The sequence below is a fragment of the Fistularia commersonii genome, chromosome 17 (assembly GCF_037954325.1).
Source record: "Fistularia commersonii isolate RoL2024-O1a breed Wild chromosome 17, RoL_Fcom_v1.0, whole genome shotgun sequence".
NCBI lineage: Eukaryota > Metazoa > Chordata > Actinopteri > Syngnathiformes > Fistulariidae > Fistularia > Fistularia commersonii.
In genome coordinates, this window is record NC_141300.1 from 7147865 (window position 1) to 7169000 (window position 21136).

A 21136-nucleotide genomic window follows, 5' to 3' on the forward strand; every position below is an offset into this window, starting at 1 on the left:
AAATGATCTGGTCCGGGGATCAGGGTTTGGGGACCGCTGAAATACAACAGCGTATTGAGAAGTAAAACTACCTTGTCTCAACCAACCTCAAGCTATTACTGAGAAAAAAGGTAGTTGTTTCCCAGCTGCTAGAGCTGTGTATGTTCATTTGAGCCCGAGACTATATGTGGTTCATACTTCTTGTAATATAATCTACTCTATCAAATAGACACAAGCAAGCACCCCTACACAGATGGACACGATCAGTATCTGCAGTAGCCCTACTCATTAGTCATCCTCTCCAGCATGTCTGTCTGAATGTTTTGTTCAAGGAAAGAACAGCTGAGCAGGGGGACAGCCACAGCACATTCCACCAGTCGATGGATTAATCAATTGGTGTTCCAGCTCAGCCCATCCATCTCGGGGAATAATCTGTGAGACATCATAAAAGTGCCATTCTGTCATCTGAAAGGCCAGGGAGCATTGCTCCGTTTTTCTGTCTCTGCCTCTCCAGTGCCACTTCTATCATGGAAACAGAAATGGATTTAAATAGAATAAAGATGTGTGTTGAGTATGGCGACATTGTTTGCTAGTGTCTCTGCTGTTTTGATCCAAAACAGCTTTAAATATTTTTGCTCCAGTGACTCAGAGCTAAAAAGTATTTCTTCCAAATTCAATCTATCTTCCTGTTTCTTCTCTTACTTCATAAAACTCAGCCAAGAGCACTGACCCGAATTTAGAATGCATCATTACTCACCACTTGCCTTACATCACCCACCTTGCCAGTCGTGATGGTGTGTTTTCAACTCAGTAATCCTCACCTTCTTCAACATTGCCAGTTTCTCTATTCTTGACCCTGCTGCAATGTCGCATTCTGGTTAAATGAGAGTGACAGCATCCAGTAAATGACTGACGTGATGGCTCCATAAATAAAGGCTCGTATAAGCTCTGCCTCTCAGCTAAACCAGCACATTAATAATATATATATAAATATACATATGCATACATCTATATGTGTTGTGTTTGTATGTGTATGTGTGTGTATGCAACACAGAGGAGTCATTGTATCTGCCTTCGGGGCACTAGAGCAGCATCTGCTTAAAGTGATGCTGGCCCGGGTCCCCACATTAATCCCTGCTGCCTTTTTAAAAAGGTTAAATCGTATGTGAGATAATAGGGGGCTACATGTTGTGGAAAGATAAGTATCTCTCATTCAATATTTTGTCCTTAACAAATTGTGAGCCCTGTCTATCAAGGGGTTACCAAAGGTATTAGAACATTTGAATGTCTGACAGAAAATTGATTTCAACCTAATTGATTAAAAAAAAATACCTGAGGACACAGAAAGCAAAAGAAAGGATGCAGAGCAATAGTTATGCTGAGCTGTAGAGAAGAAAAAACATAAAGGTAATAAAGGTAAGGTAAAGGTTTATGGTAATATTGGAAGCCAGTTCCATCAAGGTTTGAGCCTAATCTTGTCTGCTGAAAAAAATCACAAGGATAAATATAGAATGAATAACGATATATTGAGATTCTTATTCATGAAGCAAAAACAACAATAGTAAAGATAATGATAATAATAAATATTTTGATCATTAAAGAATTCTCACCAGCTATCTGCTTTTCAGAGCCAAATGTTGTTGTATTTTGTCTGAATCAAAGGCTATTCAGTTTAGAATTGACTTGAAGACCAGAGAAATATTTTCAAAGAGTAGACAATTTGTGATCTATCCACGAACTTTTTCTTCTGTTTGTGGATTATGAATTCTTTATTTGTCTATTTTAATGCACATACAGTATGTTTTTCCCTCTAAAGCTGTGCCTTCTGCAGACCTAGGGGTGCAAACTGAGGGTCTGGAATCTGGACATCTGGGACAAGCCTTCTGTCTGTTCCCAGATCAGCTTTTTTAACTCATGAAATGTACTCTGACAAGCACACAGACGGTAGCTCATCACAGTTTCAGCAGTAGTCTTGTCATCAGTCAAAGCCAGCAATATATCTCAGCGTGGTCACAACTCAGCTCACAAACCCATCAGGTGCCACACAGATATTGCATTTTACATCATTTGGAAGAAAAGCTGCCTGATGACTATTACCATACACATTTACATCATCGGGACCCAAAACATCAGTGGAACCAACTGTAAAAGAAAACACACCAAATGTGAAAAATTGTCCATGCGGAAACACTGGCACAAACATTTTGTTCCCAGACCAATATTTGAATCACAATTATCTATTTTTGCCTTTAATAACATGTGCGTCTGCATCTTGTGAGTTTATCTCTGTATACCTTTGCGAGTGATAGCTTGTGGTGGATTTCTCACAGTACCCATTCACCCTGTTAGTCAGTGACCTTAATGTGTCACTCATCTCAGCACCTACATGTTGGCAAGACTGCCATACTATGATAGTTTTGATCTGACAAGGGTAGATTTACACTTGATTTAATCCCAGTTGTCTCTGTGGAGACTGTTCAGGTACCAGTCTGTTTCCCAACTCAGGTCAAGGCCTTGTGAGAGGCGCTGTCAGTCCAGCCTCATACTACACGAGGAATAAAGACAATTACAGCTATAACTAAAATACTTGATTTAAAAAGGCCCTGCTCCATAGAGATAACTTGTGATCGGATGCCTCGGTATAATAAAAAACTGTTCTCCAATGTGGCATATCTTTTGACAAGAGGAAAATGGATAAACAATGAATGAAATGAAATGAATGAAGTTACATATAATTAAATTAAGATTAAATTAACAGCTATTGTAGAAACACATTAATAAATGTACAAATGAAGATCGAATAAATGGATGAATAAATATATGATGCTGTAGTGAATAAATAAATGAATGTCATTTTAATGCCTCAGTGTTGCGGCTTTATGGGTTTTTCAGAATTTAGGATCAAACAACCTACAAAAACAGGACAAAATATATGTAAAATATAAACAACTAATTTAGCAGAAAAGGACTTAATTTATTTGCTGTTATTAAGCTGAATATATTTGACATGAAACAATGCCAGTCCGTTTGTGTGTGCGCATCCACACATGCATCTCATGGCTGGGACTACGCAACCTGTGCCAGACTCTTCAGGGTTTGGCTGCAGCCTCTCTGTCAGTGAGTACAGACAATAATCACATAACATTCAGGGCCTTGAACGATGTAGTTTCGCTTTTGTGAATGAATTATTATGTATCAATTAACAAGGTAAATGTTTATGCTTCTAATGAAACATGTATATTGTGTTGGTCCAACACATTGCAAGGGCTAAACAAACACATCAAGCAAAAATGGAATGTCCTCTCTATCTGTAGGTTTAAACATATTCATCTATTTCTGCCAGAGCAAAAGTCTGAAATATAAGGATCGTAAAAACAAACAAGGTTAGAGAATAAATGTTATGTCAGATGAAGCAGGCAAAATTCTCATGTTTTTAGTAAGTTTAGCATGTTATGTATTTCTTTATTAAATTGTGTTTTTTGTACAAAGAAAATTAGGCAGCAGTTGACACAGTCATTATTTGTCGATTTGCATCGATTTGCATTGTTCCCACTCTGTCTCAAAGACGGGGATTTTTTGACATACACACTCTGCTTCATGTTGTAAAATGTATTGGAGATTCAACTTTATGCCTGTATGTGAAACAGTATTTCATCAAACATGAAGATCTGAAGATGACAATTTTGACACGCCAAAATTATGAGTAAACATAATTATGATTTCTAATTTGATGCAAAAAGCACAAAAAAGCATATTAAGAAGATGATGAACAATGTAACCACCCCTAAGTACTACCCACGACTGCCGCCACACTACGCTACGTGTTTGTTTGTTTGTGTGTTCGTGCATCTGGTGGTTGTCTGCGGCCTGATTCGAAAATTGAAAATTGTTCGAAAACTGTTCATGGAACAATTTGTTAGCGGATTAGGGATTAGGGACTTTCGTTAGCTACATATATAGATATATATATATATACAGAGAGAGAGAGAGACAAAGAGAGAGACAGACAGACAGACCCCCTCCCCTGTTCACACAATTCACTTATGCGTCACCTGCTGTTTGCTTATTTATTTATTTACTTATTTACTTATTTATTCATTACATTTATTTCATTTATTTATTTTTTTTTTATTTTGTCTTCACTTGAATAAATAATTTGCACTTTCATTTTGCAATGTTTATCACAACGAGAGTGAGTGCTGTAAAACTGATATCATACGTTTTAGACTACTGAGAGATGGTGTTTGGTATGAAATAGTTTTCTTAGTAATAAAAGCACAGCTTTTGAACATTTTTGACAACTTGATAATGATTCAGCAACCTATTTTTGGTGCTTCATCCATCAGCGGCCCTATACTTAGTGATTCAGCAAAAATCAACATGTACTGGTCACTACATTTGTAGTTCTGAACCTGTGACTCAATTTAATTTGTGTCCTGCTTTTTAAGGTTGGTTTTGTGTCTGTTTTTGATTACACTGAACCTGAGAGCTGCCATATCTAAATTTCATTGGTCACTGTGTAATGACAATAAAATTATTGAATCCTTGAATTTGTTGAAATTTCTTTCATTATTTGAAAAAAAAGAAAAAAAGAAACTCAAAATTTGCATAATAAAAAAACAATTAACTTCATATTGGTTGTAGGAAAACAAGGTACTGCTGAGTTTGTATATTTAGGCATGGTAAAGTACTCATGATGTTTACTAGCTAATGTTTAAAGGTACTTTGCAGAATTACATGTTTTACTTGTGTTAGAGTGATGTGAGATATATGTTGCAAATACTGCTTTTTTCAGTAAAAAGAGAAGTTTTATGAAGCGGATTAAAAATGCTAAACAACTAGGAGAATGAGGATAAAGTATCCTAATGTCAGGCTTAATGGCAGGGAATGTGTATTTTTTAATTTACCATTACTTTTATCATAGCAACAATGTAATTGTCAAATATTTATTTCATCACATTGTATTCATCCCTTTATTCATTGGTTATGTAGCTGGAGTTAAGTAGATTTTTTTTTTTTTTCAGTATGTTAAATATTTTAAAAATCAGCTTTGACCTGCCTCCTAAAGCTATCTTTAGAGAGGTTTTCAGTATTTTCTTTGTAGATGTGATTATACAGTTTGATCCGTCCCTGATCTGGAATCTGTCGCAGTGATATAGAGATTATGTATAGTAACAGGGGAACATTCCAGGCTATATGTTGACTGCTAATTGGGCTCCAGTGTAACGGTTGTGTCATATTAATGACCCAGATCCAGCTCATTGTAATATTCATGAAATATGTGGTTTGCCTTTTCTCCCCGGGACTGCACAGTGCAGCTTTTGAGTCTGTGTGTGTATGTGTGTGTGTGAGACTGATAGTTTGTATGTTGATGATGTACATGTATGTGGGTGGTAAAAAGGTTTATCCCTGTATGCAGGTCATCTTCAGTTTATCTTTTTTTCTTCTTTTACATAAATATATAGAACTTGCAGCCTTGTTTCAAAGTCAATCCTATCCTTTTTTCTGAACATTGTCCATCTGAAAAACCTATATATTTACAGCTGCACCTAAAACCACAAAGTGGCATTGGATAATAGGCCCGATGTGTGTCACATTACATTGAAAAGGTGACAGAGAAAAACAGACTTGAAACCATGTGGTCATTGTTAAATCATCCGTTTCCAGAGCAAGTCTAGAATGAGCAGTCTGTGTTCAGCTGCATTTCACTGAGAGATAAAGACCTTTGGTGCTCGTGTTTATGTGCATGTGTGCAGAGAAGATAGGCTAAAAAGGCTCCTCTGTAGCAAAACAGGTGGATCCCTTACTGTCCCTGGCATGCTCTCCTTCCTACCTGACTTCTATCCCTTGAAGTTGTGCTTCTTGTTTACATAATCAGAATCAGAGCATGAATGGCAATCATCTTTATTACCATGCATGCTTATTTCCATCTTCTATGAACGTTCTAACATGTCCTGACTGTCGCTTAGCCAAATTTATCTGCTTGAAGGCAGAATTCTGATGTGTTATCTTTTTTTTTTTATTTTTCATCTTTTTTTTTAATGTGGTTTCTAATTTATTTTGGTAACATTATACTTGAATTAGATGGTGAAATGTATTTGTTTAAATAGGTCACAGGGACGTGAGGTGTCGCCTGCCAGTAATAAAACACCCAATGACAAAATTATAACAGTGAAGCAACTTTGATTATTTCAGCCCTTTAAAAAGGTTTCTTTACTCTCACCCACCTATATAGCATCCTTTAATCAGATTTTTTTTAACTTTAGAACTTTATTTTAAACTTTTGCATTAGGGTATTAACTTTAACTTTTGGAATGAAGCTTAATGACAAGATAAATTCCTGTTGTAAAGAGAAAAAAAAGAAAGATCATTGGTTAAGAGGTGTTAGCTTTAATTTTCATCTTCCAAAGATAAATTTCAATGACGAATGAAATGATGAGTTTTTGATGAGTCTTTGGTATACTATTAGATTCAGAATGTCAAATATAGAAAGTTTTGTGTAGTGCCAAAGTGTTCTTAATAAGTGAAGTGACAGCTATCAATCTGAGCTGAACAAGTCATGAAAAATACACACCATGTGAAAGTAGCATTACCATAAATGAAAAAAAAAATGCAAATAGCAACAAAAAATCCATCCAATGGATGGCTGGGCAAACAGAGAGATCCGATGATCCTCCATGCATTGATTTAATGTGACAATGGAGGATTTCATCATTATGAGGGCGAGGAAATTAACAGCGTTATAGGAAATCTACTGCTCTTTGTGGTGAAATAGGAGAACCAATTGTCACAAGACTGGTCTGCCATTTTTGCAGCCATTTGTTCTAACATCAAAGGATGAGATGCATTGTGATTACAGCCTCCATGAAGTGGACCGCAATCCACATTAATTGATGGAGCAATGCTGAAACATGCCAACCAGCCTCTTTATATGGCTCTGTGGGGAAAACCTGAATAGCTTGGAAGCTGGGCTTTTTGAATTTGAGTTTTTTTTTTTCTTTTCTTCTTAATTTTTCATATTTCATTTGATGTTTCGAGTGTCAGTCAACAAGAACTCTTTTGGTTTAAGTTGGTCTCGGTTTCAATATTCTAACATCTGTCATGAAGTAAACGGATACATGCCCACTTCGACTCAACGATGCATTTTTCTCTGTGAGATGTCATGTTTTTTATGTTACTCTTTTCAAAATGTTATCATTTAATATGAACTAAGGGAAAGAGAGGTTTTGTCTATGAATTGCACCTTTAAAACTGTGCTTCACTACAACAGAGATGCTCACTTAATTCCCCTACATTATTGTATGCTTTAAAAGTATGTCTGTAAGTCTACATCAGTGTGGCATTGGTATATGTGAGAGAGAGATGAATGAGTTTACTACACCCCTTACAGTGAAAAGAATAACAGAGAAGGAAGATTGCTATTTTCTCCAAATGCTCTGCCCAAGACAAGAAGTTAAAGTTCATTTGTCATATGCCAACTGACCAGATGATGAGTGAGGCAAGGCAGTGCTGCCTTCTCTGAGTCTGTATCTGCTTTATCTGCCCCCCACCCTTTTTGGGGAATGGGACTTCTTCATGTAGTTTTTGTCTCCCTAATTGTCTATGTGCCCGCCACATCGACCACTATGATGCTCACATATCTAGACTTTGCTGCTAACAAGCATTTTAATGATGGTTTGGCTACTGTTTGTAGATAGAACAATATATAGAGAAGCCAGTTCACACATTACCGTCAGTATATGTACTCAAATAACCTTTAGGTGTATGAAGAGAAAAGCAGAAATTGACAAATAAAGAAAGTTTGAAGGAGTGTGTTAAATCGAAGGATTACACTTTGACATACCGTGGGGGGGTGTTTTCCCCTTTTCAATGCAGCTGAGGTCCAATGCAATTTGCCGTGTTTTTAGCTGAATACCCTGGGGCTGTTACAGGATTTGAAGAACTTACAAAATGTGCTAGACCACATCTGTTTATAAATATGAACGAAAATACTTGATCTATATCTGGGGAGGGATCTCTGCTTGGTGGACATACATTTACAGTAGAGCATACCTTCATTTATTAGTGAAGGAAAAATCTTATATGCTTTGGAAAAACAGCATGACAAGTGCCATTGTGACATATATGTCTCAAATAAATTTAGAGCCAAACCTATAAATTAGGTTAAATGTTTTAATCACCCTATGACAACCACCTCTAACAACATTTAATGGTTAATGCTTCCTTTTGCACAGATTCTGAAGAGCATTGGCTACATCAGCATTTGAAGAGTCCCAAGTAACATTTGAAGGTACACTGACATGCTGGTTAAGATGCTGTAGCTAGGCAGCTAATTAGCCAAGAGCCTGCAAACAGACGATAGCAGTCCAGACCTCCCTGGTAAATGTTTGTTTGGTGGCTCATTCAGCAAGATAAGGCGCAGAACTGCAGGACAGTCATGTTTGAACATATGACTAAGACAGGACGGCTAATCTGGGCCTCCATTCACAATGTATGGTACACTATTACTAATTATGGTCATATTAATTCCCCTTCTATTCATCACTAAAGACAATGATTTTGGTAGCTTACAGTAGGTCAGTATCTCTGCTTTAAGAAAAAGCAACCAAGTATATCTTATTTTTTAGGAAACTTCAGTGCCATTTTTATTATAATTTATGAAAATGGTAATAAAGCAGAATAGATCGAGGCTTTAATGGCTTGGAATTTGCATTTAAATGTGTTGTGTATTTGGTTTCTTTCTTTTCAGATTAACTGGTAGTTTTGGACAACATACTTGCCTCATGCAAGAATGTATTTGCAGTATTAAAATAATGTCTGTCTACATAACCTTATAATAGCGCTGCAGTCAATTATTAAAACAATATTTAAAATGAATGCATTTGACATGTGATATATTAATAGGTCGTTATGCAGTAAAAATGTTGGAAATTTTGCATTGTTGGTGCAGCTCCCTTAGTCTACATTCAGACCTCCCTTGTACACTGAAATACTGAAGCTCTCTTTCCATCCTCCTCCCACTACCGTGCTCCACACTTTTCTTTTCACCAATGTGCTTTGTTTAAAGTAACTGGTTTAGAGAAGTGTTTATCAACATCCTCCACATTTTCTGATCCATGTGATACAAAATGTGGTAACCTTGGTGTCTTTAGTCATGCAGCCATTCCAGTGAGTGACAATGCCCTGGCTGATTCCAGCTCTGCTGTTCCTTGGGTAATGGGAAAACTAAAGATGGCTGGTTGCTGGTGCAGCTCACAAACAGGCTTGGGAGTAAAGCTCCTTGAGAAAGCAAGCACAGCAGTGCTATTGTTAACACATAGGGGGAGATTAGCGTTGATGGTTGTATGTGAGCTGGTAGCCTTGGCTGGTGTTCTGTGTCGGATGTTAACCCAGCCCACCCCTGCTGCCACTGGCACCATGTCACAATTAGTCTGAATAGCTGCAGGCATGATTACTCGCCTTGGTGGGAAAGCAGTCAGGCCTTCTTCAATGTCAGTGATCTCACCATTCTGATGATCATTATCAGCACAATGAATATCACAGCTGTTTTCACCAACTAGATAATTTACCTTGGCAATATCAGGAGATACACCATCCTATGTTCTTTGCTTCATATTCTGGGGCTAAAAGGCTTTCGGGTCTCAACAATGAATTTTTCAAAAAGCAGAATTATGGAGCCTAAATGAAAAATTTAACCCCTGGACAGCAGGGCATTTTTATGATAGAAAATTGATGTTACACGACCAAAGATGATGGCCATTGCTATTTTAATAAATTGATTTATGTTTTTTTTTTTTTTTTTTTTGTTTTTGTTTTTCTAAAAGTTGGAGACCTACAACAACCAGAATACCCTGGATTTGTGTTTAGAGGACATCCAGTTTTATATGATGCCAACACAAAATAGTTATTGGATATCTGCTTTTTTTTTGCTCTTTAAGTTTGAACTCAAGCACAGAGTTCTGCTAACACAGGGTGCAGCGCAAGACTGTGAAAATCCTTCCCTGCAGCTTTGTATATAACAGAAACAGTTCTAGTTCCAAATTTCATACTGTCTTTTTCCTAATTTTTCAGAATGTACAGTAACTCTCAATGTGCCGGCAATGTATGCAACACACAGATTTGCTCTGACCGATTGCAGAGCACCAATAATTATCAGACAGATTGCTAATTGGCGGTGAACATGGTGTGATGTGCGGAGCTAAAGAGTAGACCCTCTATGGAATACATCAATGTCCTGTATGCCCTCCTCTATCCTTTTCCCTCTCATCCTTCTCTCCAATCTATTTCTTCCTCTTTTACTATATAAAGCTCTTCTGGGTTAATCATTCCTAGAGGACGACAGTAGCAAGAAGTGACATACAGCTGTGTGCCTTGCATTTCTTTTTGCAGCCACTACCAGTGATTACACACTCTTTAAAGGATAACCAAATATCTTTCTGCCACACTATCCTCAGCTCTGTGCACTTCAAAAGAGGTGATCATTTTTAACATTCTGTCTTGGCCTTCATCAGTTTTCTCAGAACTAATTCAATTGACCTTACTCCTCGTTTATCCTTGTATTAGCCCGTCCTTTCGCTTTGGCACCACAAGTGGGTTTTTTAAGCTTCATTGTATATGTAGCATTTCCTCACCTCCTCTCAGCATTCATGCACACAATTTTGCTCATCTGTGTCCAAAGCCCAGTAGGAATCAAGTAGCCTAATTCATTTGTTTGCATATGGGGAATGATGGATGACGTTTGCTTTACAATCTCACAATCCCTCAGTAGCTTATAATTTACAATAGAATTTGATTTGAGACTCTCAAAGGACTGTCTCCTGAAATAGCAAGAGATAAATAAACCACCCCCACAAGAATACAGTGCACACAGTAATACAAACATGTAGATCCCTCCATATAACTGCTGAGATATGGCTCCGTAGTCGCAAAATAACTGATCACGCATTTCAATATACACCGTAACCACGTTTACACAACGCATTACTCCAGAGGTAGTATCATGGATGAGCTTGTTATAAGAATTACAGTAAAAATGACAGCAACATGAAAAAAGGGTACTCATATAGGTAGATTACATTTCAATGTCATCAGATGTGCAACTGAAATGCACTGTTGCTACTAATTGTTTAGGCTGTTCCATGTTCAGATTAGTCTGCATCGTGACTCTCAATCAGTGTGCTTGCAAACTGTGATGTGATGTGACTGCTAACGTGAAGCCACGCTCTCTGTCCCTCTCCCTCACAACACACACACACACACACACACACACACACACACACACACACACATGCACACAATTTAAGTCTGCCAGCTAAAAGTGTTCCTTTGTCAGGCTGTTGTTCATTTTCAGCGAAACCCATTTAACAGTGTTGTCTTTGATTTGTCTGAAAAGTCTTTTTCAGAGTGTTCATTCAATCCAACCTTGATATTTGAAAGGTCAATAAACGTTGAACAAATAGCCACTGTACTCACACAGAAATCTGGAAGATCACCACAATCTTAAACCATTTTATCCATTTGTAACCAAGCCACAGCTGTATCAAGATCTCATCACAAATTCCAGGTTTTCAACATAATTTATAGTCTCCGGTGCTCTTGTTTCAGTGTCATCCATAAAAGGAATTGCATTAACATTCCAAATGAAAGAACACCCTGACTCTGAGGAAAAGTAATACAAATATGCATATTCTGCCATTTTGATCAATGCTGTTTGATGCCAAATTAAATGCAACAAGCCCCTGAGACATTTCTAGATCTGTAAAACCACAGAGGTCAAGATATTCATGACTCTATGGGTGAACTGCCAGCATGTGACAGGGGAAATGTAATTTGTTGATTCACCACCCAGCGCTCTCTCTCTCTCTCTCTCTCTCTCTCTCTCTCTCTCTCTCTCTCTCTCTCTCTCTCTCTCTCTCTCTCTCTCTCTCTCTATCTATCTATCTATCTATCTATCTATCTATCTATCTATCTATCTATCTCTATCCCTATCTCAAGATACAGCTACAAAACATATTTTCATGAAGCACCAGTAGTGTTTTCTCAAAACTGTCATGTGCATGTGTTTTATGATGGAGAAAGAACACAATCAATGATAATTCAATGCAGTTGTATACTTGGCCTACTTCAACACAGAAGTCAAGGTGGTGTAAACTGCATGTGTGGGAGCCACTTCTAGAGTTCTTTTTATGACTGCAGTTCCTGAATGCAGACAGAAATGACCAGTAACTCTTATTTTATAATGCAAATGTGAATATTGATATTTTCTATGGACTCTTTTTTTTTTTTTTTTGTTGAAACTGTTAATGTTAATGTTTATTTATTGTATGGGAAAACTAAATGGTAGCTAAAAATTGCCCTGATGTGTGAATGAGCGAGTGGATGTTTTTTCTTTTTTTCTCTATATGCGGCCCTGCCATTAACTGGCGAGTGGTCCAGGGTGAGCCTTGCCTCTGTGCCAATAACAAATGGTAGGTGTTATAACATGCATTAGTTTTAGCATACATCACCAAAATGTCACTGTATTATTAATTCGACTGTTAGAAATAAACCAAACACAATACAGTCCACCCTAATATCGGTGTTTTGAGGATATTATTATATCATTATTATAATATGTTGTGGTTTCATCTCTTTGGCAAGTCTTTTTAACTGGTGAATGGTGACTTTTCTTAGCTCAAGGGGGTTTATCTTGAAATATATCATGAATAGGTGAATGTCTTAGACATAATTTGTAACAACAGTATCTGCATGTGTTTTTACATGACGTTCTATACTGTACAATTCTCATCTGGTGACCTGGAACACTGGAATCATGTCGAATTGCATCCTTTCATCATCATAGCTCCTTCTTTAATTATGTTTGCAATCCTTTTTGTTCTATTTGTTCATTAGATGTCATGATGTCTGAAGTGGAGCCAAATAACTTTGTTGATAATCATTGCTTGAACATCAGCAATTTCAGCAATTTTTTTTCCCTTTTAATAGAAGACCTGCCATAAACACAACACAACAAATAAGCCAAATCACACATTTACATGATCATCCATCATTAGTAGAACCACAGTGTGTTACAGATGAAGGCATAACTAAATAGATAGATGAAAAAATAAGTAAAGAAGGCCTTCCTTCAGACAACCCACATATTTCCCTGTGGATGTTACAGTTCAGTCTGCACGTTGTAAGCAAAAGGAAAAAAAAAAAACAGTAGCATTTTACAAATGTCACATTGTGCCATGCTATCTGACCTGGCAGCCGTCCAGGAAAGAAATAGGGGGGAATCGCAGCTGCCGTCTAGCACTTTCTCTTCTCTCGCAGTCTCACACTCAGGCACGCACGTTACCCCATCTATCTAATCCGCGTGGGGGAAGCACAGTCTTAGTTATCATGTTTAATTTGTCTCCCACTGTGTCTCTCATGTTCTCTGTTAAATTATCAAAGTGATTTGATTGCTCCAATTACATAAAGTGTGTATGTTATAACCTGATCCTAAGGAAGTGAATGAGAAAAGTGACAATACCATCAGTGTTTTCTTTCTTGTTTTATCGATCAACTCCTATCATTTAAAATGTTGTCTATGTTGTCTCTACATAGTGTTTGACCCTCATTTAATTTGAGAGGTATGATTTCCACCAATCTGCCATGCTTTGAATAAATGTGTAATATGAACACATGTCAGAAAGAGGGGATTATAGAAAGCGGCAACAGGGTACATTTGATCACTGAAGTAAAACTGAAATGCTAAATTGCACTTTTTGAGTTTATATGCACTGTGGTCCCTATTCGTCTTAAGAATAATATTGGCCCACACTAGTTTTAAAGCACATAGTGAACTGGAGTGTGGTGAGCAATGACACATGCTGAGGCTCTGCTTTGAAAATTACAGTCCATTGCTTTTCCGCTGCAGTTTTTTTTCCTCCACTGTAGTGTTATTTAATTCATCATGTGGGCTGAAAAATAAATTACACTTTAGAGTCTAATTGATGCTGTTTTCTCCTCAGTCCTGCATCCTCAGCACTCTACAACCAATGGGGGAGGGTGGGGGGCTGCAGAGGGAGATAGAGGGGAGGGAGAAAGGTGAAGGGAGGGACAGGCAAGAGATGAAGAAAATAAGAGTGCTGTTTTGTGCTGGGGGGGGTGCAAATTTGATTTTTCATACATCCATTGTTAGCTTGTGGCTTTGAGGCAAGTCAAACGTGGAGTCCATTTTCTTGTTACTGTTGTGAAGGAGATTAGCAGACTGCCTGTTTCTATTTGAGGAATAATGAGTGTGAACTCTATACAAACTGTACTCTTCTCTCAATGCTTTCTCGCCACCTCCAGAGAAAAGTAAAGTATATGAGGGCTCATCATTTTCTTCTCTGGTTTCTATCCAACTTATAAAGTGTGCAGAGGTTTTTGTGCTTTGGCATGTCAATGGAAGTGTGAAAAATGTGTGACGCGCCTCAGTGCTTAGGAACACATTGCTGTTAGAACAAAACCGTCCTAATGGTCATTCTTCAGTAATCCAGCTTTGACACAAGGCCTGGATACCATCCTAGTTGGTTGAAAGGGGGTGGTTTTGCCTCATTTTGGTCAGGAAGATACTGTATAAGATTATTACATCCTTACGGCAGCTATCTAATTTTAGTATCCTGACTGCAATGGAGAACCTCCCAAATGCCCTGAATGTAAGGATGCATTTGACACAGCTGTTCATTACCAGAGGTAGAGAGTGGAAAGTCACTTTTCACAAGCTCCCATGACAACACAATAATGCCTGGAACAGGCCATGGAGATGCTGCCTTACAAAGCTAATGCACCACCACTTTTTAGCATCCCAATAATTCACTCTGGTCCTGGTGGAGTAAAGGTGTCAGCCAAATCATTGACACAGTCTGTTCATCTGAACAGATAAAAAGAGCGATGAAAGGAAAACACAAGGGGGATGGGGGAGGACAAGTGGCTCCTATAATGACAGAAGTGTGATGGGAATGTTGTAAATGAGGAGGGTTGGGATAAGATGCTATGCTTCCCACGTAGAGCGAGATAAACCTTGGAGGAGCCTGAAGAGCAACTTGCCTCAGCCCGCTCACTGCACTCACAACGAAGCAAAACCAATGAGAACTCCAAAGACCACAGGAGTACGGGGTGAATAGATTTTGACTGTAAGGAACACAGAGATTGCACTGAGAATGAGCTGCTCTGTTTTTCTCATCCACTACTCCTATCTCCCAGAGAGACAGTGGCACCTCTCCAGTGAAGATCAGAAAGGTGGAAGATGGAAAATGAGCAGGAGAAAGGGGGGGCAGTAGCCTTAGGAGGGTACATCTCAAGTCAGTTATTCCACTGGGGCTCCCCTTATTTCTCCTCAGTTTCAATCTCTAGATGAAAAATAAATAACATCCTCAGACGGGTTCTCTCTCCTCTTAGAGAGAAAGTGAGCTTTCCCAAGAGCAATATTCACTTTCCATGTACCCACCCGTTTATTTTCTTTAACCTAATCTTTGTTCACTCATAGCAACATCTACTATGTACATATGTTCTTCTCTTTAGATGTACACCATGTTTACCCAATATTGTAGCTCAAACGCTTGACATACATTACATATACTGTAAGTGTAAAGGGACGATTTAACACATCCTCTATTATAAAACGGAGTAAGTAGGTACTCACAAGTTAAATGGTCTTGTAGAGTAACTGCAAATATTTATTTTCAGATTCTGATTAATTTGTTTCACTGGTCTATGTGGTTCCTCTGAGTAGATGAAATATGTAACATTTACTCACTATTCTACATTTTGAACAGTAATATGAGTTCCATAGCGAAGTAGGCCTTCAAGTTAATTGCATGTGTAACGGAACACTTTGTTGTAAGCATGTTGGCTACATCAAGAAAAATACTGATGGCTGATTGTGTATGATGACGTGCTCCTACCATGGGATGCTTTGCCTTTGGCTTCAATGCTAAAAGCTGAGTAAAGGAAAAGAAACTAGTTATGTCAGGTTGCCATACTCTCCCTTTCTCTGTGTTATAAATAATATTTTAATATTGCTTTTCACTATACAAATATAGTTTGGTGAGAGCCTCATATGTGTATCATCATGTTTGGAGGGTGTATGATGTTCACTGTGATAACTTCCTTTTCTGCATGGCTTGTTAGGATTTAGTGACTTTGCTCTTGAAACTCATACTATCAGAGAGCATATGTATTTAAATATGTAGACCTCTCTCTCTCCATGTTGCATGATATTTCCGTCTGTCATAATCTACCCTTCATATAGCCTTCCTTTTTTCTGATAGCATGTCAGCATATCCTTTCGCAAAATGACTAACAACTTTAACTCCTGTAATGAATGCTCTGCTTAATACAGATACCGTTCTTTAAATCCGCTTAGGATCCCTTGCATTAAGCTCCAATAGGGAATGGAATGGCTATACTCATGTGCGCTCACTGGCTTCCGCAGTTCATAACTGCATCCTCATCTGCCTGCGTGTGATTGTACTCATCTCATTGATGACTGATTTTTCAGAGAGGTGGATGAAAAAAAAAGTTTTCCTGCATCTCATTTTCTTCATGTAATTTATAGATGTGTTCACATAAAAAAACAACCATACATCATTCTGTTCAGAAATTATTATTAACAGAAAGTGTGTAGAAAGAAGCTACGTAAATTTACACATACTTTACTGTGTACTGTAGTTTCTAGCAGCAGGATGATAGATAAATGGCTTAACATCACATTACAGCTAAAATGTAAGAGACACTATCATTCGACCATCAATTTTTTAATATACTCGGGGTTGTTAATGTCCAATTTAACAGTGATTGTTGGATTTTAGGGCTGGCGTGACACAGGAGGTAGGGCAATCGTCTTTGGAATAGAATATTCCCTAGTTCAATTCTCAGCTCCTCCAAATGTTGTTGAGCAAAACACTGAACCCCTAATGAGCACCCTGGCGCTGGTGGACGGCAGCCTTCTGCTCATGGTTTATCCATGTTGGGTTAATCGCAGAAAATGAAATTCCCCACCGGGATTAATAAAGGATAAATGATTATTTTGTTGAGGCTAATCAACAAAATTGTCAATTGTGAATTAAGATAGGTCGATCCTATTCAGTCACAAAAAATAAGATAAAATTAAAAAAAACGTCACGGATTGGGTTGCGATGGATAAATTGTCATGATAGAACCTGTAAATAGACCTGTTTCTGACAGCTACATATATATAAAATATATATGGCAGTTTATACACAGTCAAGAGATTGCTGGTTAAAGAATGGAACTTGGGTGTGGATGGTATGCTCTCTCCTTTTTTTGGTTCTCACATTTAAATTATGTTCATGAAGATATTTTTGTCTCATTTTAGTTATTAGGAAAACCTTTTCTTTGTTTGTTTACTTGTTTGTTATAATTCATCATGATATGAGATTTGCAACAGCAGTAATTTGTCTTTGCATCTTTTGTTATGGGGCTTTAAATGCTAAATAGAGTCTTTCTATTTTTTTACAAGCTTAGTTTCTATTTTACACATTTTTCTTTGCCTTTTTATTTCAGTGTCTATTGAATGAATGAACAGCAACAGTGATTCATATGGAAATAAGCTCATTAGGGTTGTTTTGACCTTCATTTATGGGTGTTTGTGGGAGTTAGTTATGTATGTGCAGTGTGATTTATTGTTCTGACACCAGGTCTTTTGGTTATGGTTTCCACGGCCGCATTCTTTTCTAGTGGTGAAAGCTAATGTATGCATTCATCACCATCACTAGCAGCAGACATGCTTGGAGTTTTTGTTGGCTTTGCTTTAAAATATCACCTCTTTAATGGATTAAAGATACCTTTCTTTTTGATAGAGTCTTCATCAGCCAGGTCAATGGATTTCCTTTTGACTGCCTCAAAGCTGTAACTTGCAAACGAAGTACTTTCTCATCTATCCCCACCTGCAAGTACTGTGATTTCACTGTTTGAATAATGACTTTTCTTGCTCTTACATGATTTGCTGCCATGGACTGAGACACTGATCAGCAGGCTTATTTGTACACATCTACATTTATGCACATTTGAATGTGTGTGTGTGTGTGTCACTGGTTCTCAAAATTCTTAGGCTAGTGCAAACTCCTTATATATATGTGTGTATATATGTATGTATGTCTGTCTGTATGTATATATGCATGGATAGATAGATAGATAGATAGATAGATAGATAGATAGATAGATAGATAGATAGATAGATAGATAGATAGATAGATAGATAGATAGATAGATAGATAGATTTCAAATGTGTGAAAAAAAATCCTTTCATCAACCCAAAATGTATTTTGCTTTTTTTTTTTTTCTGTTTCTAAATGTTTTGTTTTTTATCCATTGCAGCAGCCATTGGGATGTACTGCCATTGGCTACTCAAGAAAGAAGAGGGTGAGGTATGCTAGCTTGCCTGTGTCTACATATTTCCAAGATGAATAAGAATTTCTCTATTTATCTCTATTTAATCTCGATGTATTTATTTCCTAAATGTGGTCATTTTGCAACTATTTAAAAATGCAAGGTGGGGATCATACTGTGCAATTTTCTAAGTATTTGGAAAATATTTAATGTTTACATTGAAGATAATATCAGGAATGGCCATGATATTATTGCAGCAGAAATTCCAATTCCAAACTGAGTTCCAATATGCCTTGGCATCTTGGCCTCTTAAGATGAGACATCTTAAGATGTCTTATCACTAAACCTAACATTTGATTAGCTGAGCACAAAAGCAAACCAGGGATTCACTGAAATTAATCACATGTGATATATATTGTCCTATATTCTTATTAAAATCGAATACTTTATTTTTAAAAAGTAGGACAAATTAATGAGTTGGACACATTAGTTGGGGTGTCTCAGTCAAAGAGATATGAGAATACAGTATATCACAATTATTCACTGCAGGTTATTATCTCAATACAGCATTTTCATGTCCTGTTTGTGAAATTGATAGTTGCAGTATATTGTTCCATAAGAATATAAATCATGAAACTGAAAAGGTTCCTCCTCTTTTTGTGCTGAATGAGGTCCGTAAATTCCACTCTGGTGTCTAGCAGTAAAATAAAGGTCAGAGCTGACATTAAAAATGTTCGGGACCATTTTTGAGTGACATGGATATCTATAGTACTGCATATCCCAAACCAATTTAACCATCACTGATCGAATCAACACTAAATAGAAAATACTGGTAGTAAACCAATGAAATGAAAACTCTTATGCTCACTGCCCCTCGAAAAAAAATAAATCAATTTATTGATGTGGCTCGGAAGGAAAATATTTTGTGTTGTTTCTAATTTTGATCACACATCAATACAGTCATTCATTTAAATATTAAATGAATTTGAGGGGGGACATCTGATTTTATAATTATGTTCACTTTTCCTCGCCTCACTTATCATTTTCTCTATTTTATAAATTTACCTTTATATTTTTTTTTTTTTATTTTTTATTTTGATGAGTTTTAGTATAAGATTGATGTTTATATGGCCATATTCCTTCTTCTCATACCAACCAGGTTGCTCTGTCATTGGTTTGTACATATGTTTCTTGGTTTATGGTATTTTGCCTTCCATATCACATTTTTTCTCAAAGGCTTAAGCCCATCTTTTTTAAGCAGAGTCAGCCTTTTTAAGAAAGACATTTCACATTGATAATTTACCCCTCTCTATCTTCTCTGCAGCTCCTGTCATCTATAGCTTTTATCTTCCTTGCCTGTCCTTGATCAGTCGTCTGCAAAAACTTGTCCCTCTGAATTTGAATGTTGGTCGCTAATCACCTGACTTCTCCTTCTCCATCATCTTATTTTTATCTCTTTGTGTGTTCTGTAATAGTGTTAACTCCTGTCAATTATTCATTCATCCATAATGAGAGGTTCCTCATGAAAACAGATTGCAATGTCTTCAAAGGCTCAGTCATTTTTTGATATGGCCAAATTAATTACATCTCACATCAATGACTGACAGCTGGATTGTATACTATTGTTGACCTCAAACAGTAGGGTGACTCCATTTCACAGTCAGAATAGCTGAATGGACAATTTGTGGTTGAAAGGTTAATCAGACACAAAACTGTCCAGAGTGAAACCAGGGGCCTATGGTATGTTACATCATCAGTAAAATGCCTTTTGTCTTTTTCTTTCTCTTTCTTTCTATAGTGCTTGGTTCCACCACAGGCCAAACATTCAGCAGCTTTTATGTGAAGTCTCATTATGCTAATTCCATTAGGCACTTGACCTAGACATTTAATTTTTCCATCTTTCTTGATTATAGTACGTTAATGCCCATGATTCTAAACGTGTGTGTTAACTAAATGTGGATAAAGGTTTTCTTAAAAGGTACACATTTCCTTGCACAGCAATGTATGACATGTTTGGCAATCATTTTTGGTCATCAGTCTGTATTATTTCTGCACTTCTCATTTATTCCATATCATCCAGTGGATTTGGCAGTCACGTTTCATTGCTATCCTGAAAATAATAACACACACACACATATGTATATGTTTGTGATATATATATATATATATATGTGTGTGTGTGTGTGTGTGTGTGTGTGTGTGTGTGTGTAAATACGTGTATATATACATACATAGATACATAAAAATATATCTCTCTATATATATGAAAATGATAACACACACACACACACACACACACACATATACATACATACTTTTTTTTTAAGCTGCATCAGTTTGCTAATGACAAATAAAAATGTTGCAACTGCTTTGTCACTTTGTGAAATAAATTGCTGTGGCTAAGCACTGCATTGTGACAACAATTCATCTGCATATTCTAGTTAAGTCTGGTTGTGAGTACAAGTGATTATTGACAAAAAATTAATTATGCAGTCCAGAAGGATTTCTGTACAAACACATAAACACATCACACCCCCTACATGCTCATATAGATAAAGAGAGTATGCACCAAAAGCCTATAAGCTCTCATATTGTCATCTGACAAATGGTGTACATGGCTGAGATGTGTGTTAATTAAAATCATATTTGATTTCACTGCATCCTAATTTAATTAAGTCACAGATCTTGTAATTGGAAAATTACAAAATTGTGTTATTTGTTCCACATAATTATATTTCATATTAATTCCCTCATTAAAGTATTTTAATTTGTTTTATCCATTCACCATTATCTTACT

At 37.0% G+C, this 21136-nt stretch overlaps 1 protein-coding gene across 2 annotated transcripts in view; it reads left to right on the forward strand.

The window, feature by feature from the left end:
- Window positions 1-21136, forward strand: part of LOC147224900 (leucine-rich repeat-containing protein 4C-like) — a 46439-nt gene that overhangs the window by 4746 nt on the left and 20557 nt on the right. Inside the window, exon 3 of one of the 2 annotated variants that reach the window (XM_086163604.1) lies at window positions 18328-18377. The exons of the other annotated variant lie outside the window; for it this stretch is intronic. The gene's annotated coding sequence lies outside the window, so the exon portion shown is untranslated. The remainder of the gene's footprint in view (window positions 1-18327; window positions 18378-21136) is intronic. 2 annotated transcript variants of the gene reach the window in all.